This window comes from Drosophila willistoni (assembly GCF_018902025.1).
Source record: "Drosophila willistoni isolate 14030-0811.24 chromosome XR unlocalized genomic scaffold, UCI_dwil_1.1 Seg144, whole genome shotgun sequence".
Lineage (NCBI taxonomy): Eukaryota > Metazoa > Arthropoda > Insecta > Diptera > Drosophilidae > Drosophila > Drosophila willistoni.
In genome coordinates this window covers 390729-406735 of record NW_025814057.1, presented here as the reverse complement: position 1 = coordinate 406735, position 16007 = coordinate 390729, and the positions used below count along the sequence as shown (strand labels likewise).

The 16007-nt window shown below is 35.7% G+C and overlaps 1 protein-coding gene across 8 annotated transcripts in view; it reads right to left on the bottom strand.

The window, feature by feature from the left end:
* LOC6639109 (potassium voltage-gated channel protein Shab) overlaps positions 1–6730 on the bottom strand; it is a 56113-nt gene extending 49383 nt beyond the window's left edge. For 4 of the 8 annotated variants that reach the window (XM_023181713.2, XM_023181714.2, XM_015179021.3 and 1 more), the window contains exon 1: positions 6591–6609. The gene's annotated coding sequence lies outside the window, so the exon portion shown is untranslated. Of the gene's footprint in view, positions 1–6590 lie in introns of all 8 variants that reach the window. The other 4 variants (XM_047012155.1, XM_047012156.1, XM_002062561.4 and 1 more) reach the window with 2 other exon arrangements.
* Positions 6731–16007: the final 9277 nt, after the last annotated feature.

Sequence of the window (16007 nt, the reverse complement as noted above, 5' to 3'; positions counted from 1 at the left end):
GCGCACACTTTGCTTTCAATTCCCATGGCTAAAAAACAACAGCTAAAGTCAAGCTGTTACTAGCGACAGCAAATGAATGCATTCATGCATGACTTCACACACACACACACCCTTACGTACATACATATGTACACGGATACACCGAGGAGAAGTAATTGTTTTGTGCCTTATGCCTGACTGCACCCTTTCTACTAAGCATTGGCACAACTAGATAATCTACAGCAATTGCTTTACTTCAGGGCATTGCCGAGACGCACTGCAATTTGCAAAACAAAAAATGCCTACTTTGGGGCGCAAATTACTCAAATTGTCAGTGTTCTCCATAGAGGCACAAAACTACTACCATATCAGCTTTCGTTTTTGTTTTTCTTTACAATTCAATTTAACTTTACACCCACTCACTAAATTTTAACTACCACTCTTCCGCTTTTGGGCCACCCCACTGTGAGAGTGGTGTGTCGTTTTTTTTCAATGTTACTAATCGATACAGTGTTTCTCGACGGGCTGCCTGCCGCAATTGTCAATCAATGTGATGGAAATTATGCCAGCCCCCCCATTTTAGGACATTGGCAAAACGGTGTTAATACCGCCTGTCAACCAGGAAAACACCAGGATGTGTGGTTCACAAACCACACTCTTGCATACTGAGAGAAAGAAATACGCTTGACAAGTGTTTTCCCTATCTCTCGCTCTGGTCCCAAAGTTGAGCAAACAGTTTTTGATAATCTTACTTAAGAGTAAAGCACTTTAAAATAGAGAGAGAGTGAAAAAAGGAACCAACCAACAAAAAAAAAAATCAGTCACGAATGACGGCAATGATGCTGAGTACGTCAAATGTTGTTAATGACTGTGTTGAGTGTGATTATACAGCAAAAGCTTAACGCTTCAAGTGTTCTTATGCGGCCCATAGGCACACACATCCGAACCACACATAGACACTACACTACAAAGCTGATAGGGAAAAAAGAAACACACATAAGAGGTTTATGCGAAGAATGTGTTCCGTGTATTAAGCAATGTAACAACATATATACTCTACACAATCTAAAATTCGTATTGACTTTGATCAAATGTCTAATAAAGTGCAATCAAATCTCGAAACCATAAGGCTGAAAGTCCAAGTCCAAACCCATTTTATATGATTCAATAACCAATAAATTCCATAAGTATTTTATTTATGTGAATTGAAGCTAACCGTAATTACTGCATATGCATAAACTTAGATTTTGCCAGTCTGTATAAACCTTTTCAATTAAAATGAATACCATTTTATTTTCCACTCAAAGCCGCACTCAGCTCGATTAAGCAGATAATGCGACACAATCTACACTGGCTAAATACGATTCACTTTCGCTCACTCTACAAAGAATTATCCTCATATGTATATGTACATAACCTTCCAAATTTTCATCCAAAAATATTGAAAATTGAGTGAGATGTAGGCAATCTGCGGTGGGACCTCGAAAAAAAAGTGGTTTGCGGTGAACATCGTAACTCGTCACAGAATCATCGGAAATGAAAAAATCAAATTGCATTAGTTAAAGGACAAAATTCCCCAGGTAAAGCTGTCGAGTTTTTATTTTTTAATTTCTTTTTTTTTCGATTTTTAAAGGCACTTGAATGTCAAAAAGCCCGATTTTCGAACAAAAAACCGAGAGAAAAACCGGTTAGAAGTACTGTGCAAAATTTCAAAACGATTCGTGGAGTGAATTTTGCAGGATCGTGTTCACCGACTTTGAAAATGGCAACTTTTCAGGAGGGCGTTTTAAATTTTTGGACACCCAAAAATCTAATATAAAACGGTCGGCCGACCTGCGTTCAACTGCCCATAACTTCAAAAGTTTTACTCGGATCGATCTAAAATTTTAACACACTATTCTTGAATTGAAAAAAAAAATTTAGTACTATAGCATAAAAACAATATAATCCTAGTTTATGTGGCTTTTAAATCATACCAATAGCTTTTAAACTAATATAAAACTATGAGTTGGTTCAAACAGACATACGGATATGTCTTCAAGTTTGCGTTACAAGCATCTCGTCAATTTTATAATAGCCTCTGCAAGGGTATCAAGCTAATCACTCAACATAAGCAAAATAATGAATTCAATGAGCTTTATTTTCCTTTTCTTTCTCTTTTAAATAAATAAACATAATTTTAAAATTTTTACGACAAGTGCTGTCATGGTGGATATTAATAAATTGATTTGTATTATTGTTATTTAAATAAACTTTTCTGTTTTATTGATTTCTTTGGGATCTTTTGCGTGTGGGTAAAAACGAACTTCCAGCGAATTATGCTCAATGCTTTTAAGTGTATTAATATGTAGTAATTTAATTAAATTTGAATTTGCCTATGCAAAGAGCAAGCCCCGGTGAAAGTTAAAAAACAAAGGAAACTTTACTAAAAGGCTCTTAGCAAAATTAATTTCGTGCAAAAATAAATGAAAATACAAGTGTGTGTGTCGTTTCTGATTATTTATAGTTCGACTTTGGAGGTCAATGCAGCCCAAAGAGTTAAATTTAGAAAATGGTTGTCATGAAAAACACAAGCATCGAGCCAAGTTTATCGGCAAACTTGCCCGAAAATTAGGCAATAGCAGACACAAGAATCCATTTTCAGAAACCAGAGATGAAGGCCGCCAACTCCCGCTCGGCAGGTAGAACGAAGATACTTAGACTGTATCCTGCGGCTTAGCTTAGTGCTCATTAAATAGTAAAGGCTAGCAACAACAAACAACCAAGAAACAGCAGTCAACAACCATAGATAGCAGCACAGTAACTCATCCCATACCATTCTTTTATCTGTCCCTCTGTCTTCATCTTTAGCTACATTATCAACGAAGTGTAATGGCTATTGATGCACAGTGGGTCTTAATTACCAACCATAAGCAATAGTCCTTTTGCAGGTGATAAGCAAAGCTATATACACATGTAAATTTTCATTTTTATTCATTTTTATTGCAGTCCTTGGTGGCAACTGAACAACAAGGATCCGGACTCGTATCCCAAGCTAGTGTATGGATGCAGTTTTTTGTCTAAGGCAAAGGCACAATTGCTAGTGCTTGTAAAACGTAGTTTGGTTAAAAGTTTACAACTATAGCCTATACTGATAATAATAATAATATTCCTTTCTACCATTTAAGGGGCAAACAGAGGTGATAGTTTTTTGTTCCACAAGATGAAAAAGTACCTTTTTTTAAGATTCATTTTAAAATTGGCCTAATGTGTGACAATGTAAATTAATTTGGAACGTTAGGCTGCGATGGTTCCACTTTATGCTCCTAGTATTCTGGCGATAACTGGGCGAAAGCAAATAAGTAAAATGTCACAACGAAGGAGAACGGCAGCACCACCGCCAGGTGGATACAGCTGGAAGCATCTCGTGTCCGTGCACCTTGGGTGAAAATATTTATAGCATTTATATATAAATATACCTGTATTTGTGTGGTTAGAGATTCAGAACAGGAGGACAAAGGCAAAGAGATAAATGTTTATATGAACCTAAATGTGTAAATATAGAATATATGCGCGGAGGTTGTTTTTGACATTTTAAAGGAAAGTGGTTGGTATATGCAATTTGGGCCAGATGCATTTACGAAGATTTGTGCATTAAAGGCTAGTATAGCTTTTACTAACAAAACGGAATGATTTAATTAATTAATTTTAACCGATAAAAGTATTCTTTTCCGCCGTTATAACCATCATGGATGTGGACAAGGTTGCACTTTGGAAGGGCCGAAAAAGTACGCCAGTCCGTATGCAGCTTTGAGGCGACAAGCGATCTTTATTCATACAGACAATGAGACAGACATATCTTATTCGTCTCCGCTATAGTTAATGCTGATCAATCGTATATATACGATCGAGTTGTTAATGCTTTTATTTCCCCCGTTTGTACTTTTTCATAGCTTTCAAAAAGCCTTTAACGCTGATGACGTTAATGGCTCCTTCTCCGTTCTTATTATACCTTCATATTATTTCCGCCATTTTCTTTAACTGGTTGGTATTGGACCACCAAGTAAACGAATCGATTAGGGAGAGGAATTCTACTAGGCAACAGTCAATTGCAAAATAACAACAATTGGAGCTTTATGACCAAAGAAATGAAATCGAAAAAAATACAAAAATCTCCTGTTGGGAGCAATTGTATCGTAAAAAGTATCTAGTTTTTGGATATGAAGTGTTTCAATGCTTTTTGTTCGTTTTTGTTTTTGTACACTGCTATGTCAACCATTTAGCGTAAACACCCCGGCACTTAACTAAAGCAAGCACTGAGTCGACTCGAACTGAGCGGAAACAAGGCAACGACAAACTGGCAAAAGGAAACTAAATATGGCCAACAATTAATCTTTGGCTGCCTTTTGATATTTTAAGCAATGCAAATGAGCTGCGTAGCTGTTAAACAAAAGATTAATCGCATTAAGTATACGCCACGTTGAGCACATGATTTAAATAATATTGTTTTGCCTGTGGGCAAAAAGGAGCATTGGGTACTCATTTTGCAAATGCATTTTCACTTGAACTTTTAGTAAGATAGAAATATAAATAATACAAAAAACTTGAAATAAGGCTCCAAAAGTCTGTGACAAGACGAAGAAATCCGCACCCATCCTAAAAAGGAGAATTTTGTGGCGCACTGCCATTTTGTAATGACAACAAACAAGCCTAAAAGAAACGAACTAGGAAAGGGGGACAAAAACAAAGTTTTCACTATTTTCCTCGCTCACATACATACACATACACACAAGAAAACTCAATTGAATTTTGTTTATCGCCTGCGCTTCAAGACAGCTCTGGTGTTGCGCCTCCCACACGAAGTCATGTACCTGCAGATACTGCAGCGACAGAGAAATTTCGAATTTCACACGATAGAAAAAGGACCATGAGCAATGCAGGAGCAAGTTAAGAAGCCTTGCATGTGTGCCAGAAACTCCGACTGAAAAATAATATTCTGTATTAAAAAGACTTCCCCTCGACTGTCGTCGTTGTCATTGATTTTTGTTTGCAGCTAAAGTGCAACTTAGAAAATGCAACTAAAATCCTAAATAAAGCAAGACTTCAGTTGGCTTTACTCTGGATGCAGAATTTTAGTGCCTTTTTAATTTAAATTGTCGCGAGAATATTTCAAATTCAGCAGATTAGATTGACAAAAATAATTCAATAAAAAAATAAAATGTTTTCTATTTATTAATTTATAGTTTTTGGAACCAAAGCCAGCGATATGTTTCTGTAAAGGTTGGCTCATGCTTTTTAACGTTTATATCAATGTGGATATATGTGGAATATAGATTTAGTGAGAGTAGATATTATAAGTTATATATGTATGTATATACATACATATAGTCTTTAGTCATTGTGTATCGTGTAGTTTTCGGAGCTGTCACTGTTTGTCATATGCAATTCGGCTGCTTGCCAAATATTGATTATATGCCTTCGCAAACATGAATGGAAGTGCGCTTCGCTGACTTCGCTCAAGTGTTTTCCTCGTCCAGAGGAGAAGGCACTGAAAAGGAGGATAAGACCGAATGTCTTCTGGTGTATAAATATGTTATCCCCAGTTATAGCAAGATATATGGCGATCAGTGATGGTTACAGAGGAAACAGAAGGGTAACAATATGGCACAAGAACAAATTTTCAACTGTTTTTGGTTATTTCACTTAAAAACTTAAATAAACGATCCGACAATGTGTTCTTGTGCAATGCACATTGGCAACATTGAAATTGCCAACAACGCTTTAAATTCGCAATGAAAAGCGAATACAGAGCTAAATGTGCCATAACTGATTAACCTAAAGCCATTATTACTCTCAATAGTATCCGATTTGATGAGTGAAATGGTAAGGCGGTTGTATGGATTTTTAATTTGATCAACATTTAGGTCAATTTCAGCTATAGACCTTGCATTCTTTTTCTTTTATTGTGCCGCCATGACATGTACCAACAACACTGTTCTTTAACTACCTGTCAATCATCTAGGGAATAGTTCTGTTCTAGTTTTGCCTTGTGAAAATTGACCACGCCTGTACCTTGTTCTTTGGCCACTACACCATCTCCGACCATTAAGAACCACATGCACTTGGGCTGTTTACATATCTAAGTATATAGAAAAAGCTTTATTACACATTGTGTTAGAATTACGGAGTCCAGACCTAAGCTCTTAATGGTTCAAACCGCACCTGCAAAGTTTGTACCGTGACCTCCAATCTATTCAGCTACACGCTACAGGCTCATAAAATTTCGCCAGTCGGTGTTAGTAACCTTATCACAATATTGCCGCACATCACATTATGATTGGCATTCAACTACAATGAGTATTAGCATTTATTTTCGGTATGCTTATCTAACCACGAGCAACTCAGCTCTTCCCGAAATCCCATTAACGCCGTTTGACAACTTGGCAAATGTGTTTGCTCAGATTGTGTCATAATTATAGATATTCGTTTTTTACCAAACCATGGATATGTATGTATACAGGCAAATATCCTAACCTTTGCCCGACTCCCTCCTATGTTTGTGGGAAAATGTGAAATTATACACAAGTTGTAAATGCTAGTTGTGAGTAGTTTTATTTAATTCAAGTACTTACCAGTCAAATTGGTGAGGCACATAAGGCCCTTTGAACGCTTTTATAGAAAGGTTTTAGATATAGTCAGAAATTATTACGCTTTGCTTGATTACATTTTTTGATTCAATTCAATTCCATTAATATAGAATTTGATAGGAAATCTTAAAAAAAAATATGAAAAAAAAGTTGTCACAGACACTCGCGCTATTAAATTCAATTGACATATAATAGGCTTTTGTTTTCGCACAAACACCCACACTGAATCACATGCAAATAGAGAAGATCAGCAGGAAGAAAATTTTCAAGCAATGAAAATGAGATAACTTATAATCCTAAACCACACTTCCTTATTTATACACAAGTATTTTTTGCTTTTTTATTCAATCTTTGAGTATTTTCTGCGTTATATGAAATAACAACAAAACCAGAAAAAAAACAAATAAATAAATGGGAAAATGAAAAACTTATTCCATTCAATGTGCAACCCCGCCGACAGTTCCATATTCCACCACTTGCATTCCCCCTCCATTTTTTCTGTCCTTCATAGCCTTTGGCATTAGCATTATGGTAATGCATATAGTGGCTAGGCCATGAATTTTATGAAATTTACAGAAGTTTCTTCCGCCTATCTGTCTGCCTTCGCTTTTTCGGAAATTTTTCCCTCGTTTTGCCTGTGTGTGTGTGTGAGTATGCGTGTGTGTGTGTTTGTGTTTGTGTGAGTATACGTGTGTGTGTGTGTGTGTATGGTGGAACACGCCTTACTTTCTTCACTAGTGCTTTACAGTTTTTTTAATTCACTTCCACTTTAAAAAATTCTTTCAACTTTTGTTATAACTTGTATTATATATATAATAATTTCAATTATTTCATTTCATTCGCTTTGACAATATATGGGTAGTAATAATGGAGAGAGGGGAAGAAATTTAAAGAGGGTCAGGCTAAGTCTCTGCTCTAAGTGACTATGTGTGTGAATGTGTGTGTGTGTGTATGGGTGTTTGGTCCGCTTTTCACAATTTTCAGCACAGCACGCTCCAAAGTCTAGCCACGAACTAAGCTAACAACCGAGCCAAACTCCAAGCTGAAGTACAAGCGCAAAACCCGACAACGAAAAGCGACCATGACAGAACGAACAAAGTGAAAAGCGAAAATGAAAACGAAACCGAAAACGCTTCCAAGCCAGCAAAATCCTTTTACCGAACTACGAAACGAAATGTGTTATTTTGGAAGGGAAAGCGTTTTGGAAGGAAGCGACAGCTCTCAGCGCTGACTCTCTCTCTCTCTCTCTCTCTCGCTATCCATCGCTCCCGCTCTCTCTCTTTCGCTCTATCTCTGTTTGTCTCTTATTTTGTGGTTTGTTTTCCTTGCGTCTATTGTGCGTACGTTTTGTATAAATTCTTTTTCGCAGATTGCTGCTCCTGCGTGTTCTGACCTTATTCTCTCGTCTGCACTTCCTCAGGTTCTCTTGCAGGTAATACATATACGGAGTATTCTATTATCATGTTTAGCAAAATTAAATTACTTATTAGCGAAATTAGCGCCATAGAAGATTCAATTCTTAGCCAGTTATTCCAAAACTTAATTAATTTTGAATATATTATAGTATGTTTCGTTTTCTCTATTCTCAAAAGATTTTTTATTGGCTGTGCTTTTTTTGAAAAAATTATAAATAGAAGCTGCAGCCTCGCCAGAGACAGAAAAAATGTCGACAGAAACATCAGCGAGACAGCATCAAGTTCAGGCTGATTGAGGCAAAGTAGATAGAGACGAATGCGGTGACAGTGTTGGAGGCGGAGGTGGAGACCAAGACGAAAGATGGAAGACGGAAAAACGGCAATGGCTACCAAACTTTTGACCTTAGTCAAGTGAAAAACGTGACAAAATACGTATATACATAGAAGTGAGTGCGTGCCCGTATATGTATACATGTGTAAGTGTGTGCGTTATATGCCCTTACTGCTTAGATGCCTAATTGGCCAACTTCCATTACAGCTTTTAGTTTAAAGGCTTTCCTAATTTGCCCTCACACCCGCCATAGTCAAAACTGTACTCCAAATGCCTCATATGGCACTAATAATTGAATCGATATGGTTACCCGATTCTTATTTCTCAATACGATTGTGCTGCTATCCAGACGACGTTAGTGGCCCAATTATTTATATAAATTCGGCAATTTTGATTAATTACAACTAATGAATAAATTATGAATATACATCTACATCCAAAACCCATCGCTTCCATCCACATGTAAGCCTCACTCTATTTTCTAGCTAACTTCCTCCTGCCCTTTCTTTCCTTCCTGTCCCTGTCTCTCGTTTCTCTATCTCTCCCATCTCTTACTTGTGACATTCGAATTTATGATTTTTGTTTGTTTTCCTTTTATGAGTATTGCGTCGCCGCTTCTATGTCTGCCTTTTAGACCGTGTTTTTTTCCGTTTTGACGCCATGGTCTAGAACCATTCCCATCTTAATCATCCCCTTTTACACTCTGTCTTTTAGATTTAGGGAGGCCTTAAAATGTTCTTGTTAAATTTCTGCTTCCATTTCGCAGTATATTTTGTTGTGAATCTAATTTTTTGCCGAGTTCTACCACTCCTGACATTCGCCAGGCCAGATCCCTACCTCCTCATGGCTTTCTCTGACTATTTGTATTTGCTGATTACGCTGATGTTACGGCAGCATTATTAATGTTTCATCATTTGGCCCACTTCGGCGAGTCTTGACAAAAATCAAAGTTGAAGCTGCGGCAAATGTTCTGAAATTGCTCCGATAATGAAGAAAAATCAATTGATTGGCTGCAATGGCCAATTTTCTGCACTCTTGCCTAAAGTCACAAACATTTTTCATTTCAGTTTGATTTTAGATTTGCGAGCTAAACATGTAGTATATTTCACATATGTATACTTTATGTATTTCTTCTCTCTGCCTTTTGTCACACTTGATTTATCTCGCTTGCTTATTTTCTTTACTCTTGGCCAATTTCATTTTTATTTTTGTAGGTCGGTATATTTTAATTTTTTATTTATTTTTCTGCAAGTTTCTACACACATTTTTTGTTTGCTAAATTTGCTTGCCAGGCTTTTATAATCATTTCTTTATTTTAACGATAGATTTTTTTCCTAAACTTACACTTTCTTGTTTTTATATTTCCTTTTATATATTTCAAGGTGAAACACCGAAAAAAAAGCTTAATATTTTGAATTCACTTTGTTGTTCTGTTTCTCCGCGGTGATGATGATGATGTTTAGCGTTAGAGTCAGCCCTTTGCTTTCCGTACTGACCAAAACACGAAGAATTCTCCGACAATACGACAGATAAGCGACCGAAAGACTAATTTGTTTACCCACAGAGACGTCCGTTTTCAACTGTGGTCGTTACTCCACTGAGAGCATTGCTTTGCATTAGCTTTTCCACGGCTGAAAAGAAAAACTTTTTCCTACACCCGCTCTCGCTTTTGCTCTCTGCTACTGCCTCTACCTCTGCCACGGTCTCTGTGACTGTCTTACTGTCCGCCAGTGTCTGGTTCTCTTTTCTCGTGTTAATTTTCGCTTGTTCTCAATGTCTTTCATTCATTCTAAAGTTCCAAATATTTCGGTGCTCCTTTTTTGTATGGTTTTGCTCCTTCTAGTTATCAGTAAAGGAAAGTTTTCGCCGCTGTTCTCCCTTTTTTATTGTTTGTTCTTCATGCCTTTTTATTTATGGGCATTTAGTGCGTGCGCAGCGTCAGAACACATTACGCATAAATTTAAAGCATATGGACAATACTTTTAAGTTAGGCTTTGATCGCTCATTTAAGCCCATTATGACGAAGAAGTGTAAAAAATGTTTCGGATGCTGAATACCAAGTCAGGATGTTAGCTGTGGAAAATGTTAGTTGCTCACTCGACGGAGTCAGCATAATTGAAAAACATACATACTTTTAGTTTGCTTATTCTGTCAGTTCCAAGAAAATAAATGGAAACAAACCTATGAAAAAAACAAACCTTTTGCTTGACTTAAATTTATAAATTTATAACCGCATGATTTTTGACCTGTTATCTACATACGTATTGACATGCTTTAAGCTTCAATACAATATCATAAAAGCTTTAAGCACAAGTGCTGCAAAACACGGAAGTCGGTTGAATACACATACGTACATATATATCTTATTTTGAAGATATTGTAGAGAAAAGATTTTGTAAAGAGATTTCAAGTACAGGATTACCTCTTAAATAGTCGGACGATATAAACATAAAATTGGGCAGTCATTAAATAAAGACTTGGCGACGTTTGGTCCATAAGATCAAAATAATTCATATTAAAAATTTAATTTTCATTTTTATTACTTAATTGATTATACGCACTTTCACAAAATTAGGCCAAAGGCAGCATCAATGAGTTTTTGAAGGTTTCATTAGCTAACTAGATATTGGTGGCCACATTGTTAGCATCGCCAGCGATGACAACGCAATAGTCTAGGTAGATAGACACTCAGTCAGCCTCCAATTAACAATTTCGTAATTGAAGCTAAACTATGGTAACCACAATAGACCAGTAATAACCATAATAGAGTTTAACGGGTGTAGAGGCCAAATGGAACCCTACAATGAGTTACGTATTTTATAAAAATGGTCTCGATACCATAGATGCAGGCCTTTTTGATTAATGAGCAGCTTAAGTGATGCAGGGGTAGCTAAATCTGGGATCATTTGGCCGGCCATCTGATGAAGCCACTAATTTGACTTAAAAACGCATTAAAACCCATTTTCGATAAGAGCCGCCAAAAACGGCTGCCAACAGATTCAGGGTTTTCCCGTAGTTTTCTACACGCACACATCTGATGTGATGGGGAATGCCGTGATATACTCTAGGTCGTTTTGTGAAAGTTTTGCAGAAAAAAAAAAAACAAAACCAACAAACAAAAAACAACAACAAAAACGCAAATAATAACTGAACACACAAAATTTGAAGAAGAAACATAAAATTATTAAAAGATTTTTAGCCCCATCATAAATTTTCCTTTTTATACCTTGGTAAAGGGGTTCCTTGACTATGCTTTACAAATGGAAGTCACATTTTAATGTGCCACCTCCCACAACAGCGTGTAGTTCGCGTTTAAAATATTTTTGTCTTTTTATATTTTCCAGAGATGGTGATGCTGATGGTTATTGCAGGTGTGAATTGACACTGAATGTATTTGCATTTGGAGATTGAAATAAAGCCACTCGACAAGCGGCACCATCAGCAGCAAAATCGGACATATTGAAACAAACAAAATAAAACCTTAAAATGGCCTTCATTGGATATAAAAATCACAAAATTGAGCAGCTAACATAATGAATATTTGCCACAGAAAAAAAAAAACAGAGACCCTAATAATTTTATCCATGACAATGTATGTACACCCTAGAGACTTCATATTTAAGTTATAGTAACAAAGCTTAAAATTACTAACAATCAACTTAAATCAAATAAATCCATAAATGTTACTAGAAAGAGGGTCTAGAACACTTGTCGATTTCATGTGAAATTTAAAACTATTTGAGGACCAATAAATATGTATGCTTATTTGTTCATTGCAACTTCCTTTTCCAATTGGCACACATACTAACCCGACAAAAGCAAGGGTATAAGAAGTCCGCAAAAAATTAACAATTCAAATACATTCCCTCTATTACAGTTTGCATATCGGTAACAATGTAAAACACAATAAAAATTCTCAATAAATAAAATAAAGTCGCGTTATTGTTTGCTGCGGCTGCTTCTGCGTAGATGATGAACTTCCGGTGGACGTTTTATAAACAAACATACGTATATCACTCATTCGCAATGTATTCGTATTGTGCGCGTATGCATAAATATATGAATCACAAAAGTTCAGAGGTTGCAGCATTTTAAAAATTGAAAGACAAAGATGAAAAGCCGGCATTATGTGCGCTGAAATTGCCGAACGCTTCAAGTAATGACGTCTCACGGCGTCATCACTACGCTCTGGGGCTTGTTTGTGACTATGGCTGCGGGGTCGGTGGCGGCGGCTGGGCTTGGCTATGTCTGTGTTTGGGCCGCGCGTTTGGTCCGCTCGCTCAGTTGCCTATGAGCTGCAGCCGTGAACATTGGCTAGCGCGTGATACGAAAACCGAATTCCGAAACAAAATATCCAAAACCCGAGATCAACAAAATATTTTTGCCTCCCTGCCGCTTATCGTCTGTTTTTTTTTTTTGTTTTTTTTTATGTTGTATTTGTTATTGTGCTTTTTATACGTGTTAAGTTTTTTAATTAGACAAATTTTAGAGTGAAAAAGATTTTGAAAAAGACAACAGAAAACCAAACAAGAAAAGAGAAATTACACAAAAGTAAAAAGGAAAAGACACTAAATAAATGTGGATTGAAGCAAGTGCAGTGCGAACATTATGTCAGAATAGTAAAGAGATTTGATTGTATACCTTAAAAAAAAAAAGGAAAAATACAAAAAATTAAACGAAAACATAATTAGCCAGGTGAGTAATTAATAATGCGTCAATTTCATTTTCAGTTTTGACTTATCTGTTGGCACCAAAAAATTTAATACATTAAATAACCACAATAAAAAATGAAAAAAAATTTAGAAACAAAAAAAAAACGAATGAAGAAACAGCAAAACCGCTGCATTAACATCCAAGCTATAAGCAAACATTGATTTATTATAACATATTTTGGAAATAAAGAGTGAGATGAAAAAAACACAAAAAACACATGTAACCGAAATTAAGAAACCTCACAAATTAAATCAAATGAAGCAAATCACAAAGTATAAGATACAAAAAAAAAAAAAAAAAAACACTGCCAAATGCAGGCAAGATTTCAGTAAAATAAAAACAAAAAAGAGTATCGTTTTAGCCTTGAAAAGTCGTGCTTAATTTCTCAGTTTAACTCAAGTATAAAATATATGTTTAAAAAATTATAATGAAGTCGATCTCTAGCTATCGACCCATTGTCTTTTTGGAATACCTACATCAAACTATTCGACGGGGGTGTGGGCCGGTGCGTGAGGGAGTTTGTGTATGTGCTGGCAAATTAGTGTCAGAAATCAATTACGGAAATCTACTCAGTCTGAAAGGCTTTCTTTAATATTGCCCAAAGAAGTTCTTTGCGACTTGATCAAAAAAAAATTACTCTGTTGTATTCATGGGCATTCAGTAAATAAACTACTTTAATATTCATTAGGCGACTTCGCAAAAACTTAACAAAACTTAAAGAAAAACCTTACAAATAAAACTAATAGAAGAACCAGAGCCTTTGGTCCTTTGAGTTGAAATAAGACTTAAAAGCCCTTTTTTTGTTTCAACCTTTCATCAAGGACATCTAGACATCTCTAGTCCCCCGCGCCCCGCTCGGCCCCTTATATCACGTACTAAAGTGGGCACTGCTCAAGATTCGTCTTAATTACATACGAAAGTATGAGAAATATTAACGATCTATTACTATTGCAATAATATACACCTGCCTCTTGCTTAGCAGAGTCTTCTTAAACTAGAACTTAACTTAAACTTATACTAGTATATCATTGTTTGTTATCTTCGGCCTTTAAGATGTGTAATGAAGCTTAAAGGTTTTTTTTTGCCCTGTACCTGGTAATTATGACTATTTAGGAAGAAAATTTAAAGATGATAAACTTTACTTCTTCATTTCTTGGTATCCAATTTACACATTCAGTTGAAATAAAGCGACTTGTTATAAGATAGTTTATATTAATTTTGGCTTTCAATTTGTTGGTTTTATTTCAAAATAATAATTTCTATGCTGAAATAAAATCTGTTGTTTATGTGAGGAATCGGAAGGTGGATGACGTGCAAGTTGTAACGTAAAGGAATAGAAGACAACATTTTATTGGAATTGGCACTAAGAAAGTTATGTTCACTGTACATTTTTATTTATGTGTTAGAGTATAATAAGAATAGAAATTTTTGGCCGAACGTCAGGAAAAATAAATCTTACTCAGATTTCAAAAATGTGTTGAAGTAATTATCAAGTCTGATTGAACTATTGCGAAAAAATTTTTTATTGTTAGGGGTATCAATGGATCGAAGGAAGTTTACTAAGAGTTAAAGCCAAATGTAATTATGTGTAAATGGCACATATATATACAGCCAATATTAACACTATAAAAAATAAAAATAAAAAAGCAGCCAAAAATCCAAATAGGAGAAAAAGGTAATTTCAAACCACTTTATTTGGCTATTTTATGATTTATATGATTGAACTGGTTGGCGAGCATTTTTTCGATGGGAAATTCCCATTGTGGACGTAGGCGTGTAACTCTATGTATGATATGCAAGTTCAGTCCATTAGCAGATGACAAAGATATCAAACGGCTTGGCGTGGTAAAGATTATTGGCATTTCTGCGTGAAACATAAAATCAGTGGTAACGTTGATTGATTAATAGCGAAAGTCAAAGTCTCTGTAAGAGCCTTGATTATAGTCAGCGATCCCGGAAATCCTAAAACCAGCAGGCAAACAGACCGACAGGCAGACCAGTCGAGCAGGTGTTTAGACAATTCGCATTACATTTTATTCAAATTATTTCAATTGAGCGCAATGATATGCCACAATAGTGGATTCTTGTTGTTGGAAATCAATTGTTCGCCAAAGTTATATCTGTATCACACCCATACTGCCTTAAAATCCGGTTTGTGACTTTGAGAATAGGTTATATTCTTTTAAGAAACCCGAGGACAGAGCTTACTTTGGACAATTCAAACTTTGTATCCCCCTCCATGATTTTGTCACGAACTAAATATATAACTAAAATATGGTTTATTAAGTGTATTAGTATTAGTTTGGTGATAAGTGCATGAATAAAGAAAAAAGTTTTCCGACCTAAATTACTCAATTATATTTAAAAGATGGATTTGTATCGACTACAGCAGGTCGTAATCGAATTTGGTGCAGTTCACATTAAGTGTATTAAACAAATTATTGTTAAGTTTGTTGACGTTCGCATAGATAATAAGAAAGGTATTGATTTAAAACTTCATTATTAATAGATCGATCTTCAAAGAGCTATATGATATGACGGTACTATTACGTTAAGTCCCAAATAAATTTACAAAGTCGACAGTAAATATAAAACAAATGAAATAAATGGAATTCTAGCACTGTATCTGTAACAAACGTAAATTTGTAACAGACCTATATTAAAAATTGTTCGTGGTATTATCTGCGTGCCGTTGGATTTTAGTTGATCGAAGAAATTTTTATTTCAAATTATTAATGATGATGAAATATTTACAACTGCTCTAATTGCTAATTAAGAGATGATAACGGTTGTTTTCACAAAATAACCGCTGAGCGTACTAGTGGAGGGAAAAACCCACACTTCATGTCTCACGCTAGCTCCAGTTTTAGCGATTAGCATCTAATATCCTATATTAGTAGCCGTTTAATTATTGCCATTAGTCGACAAGTCAAATCAACACTA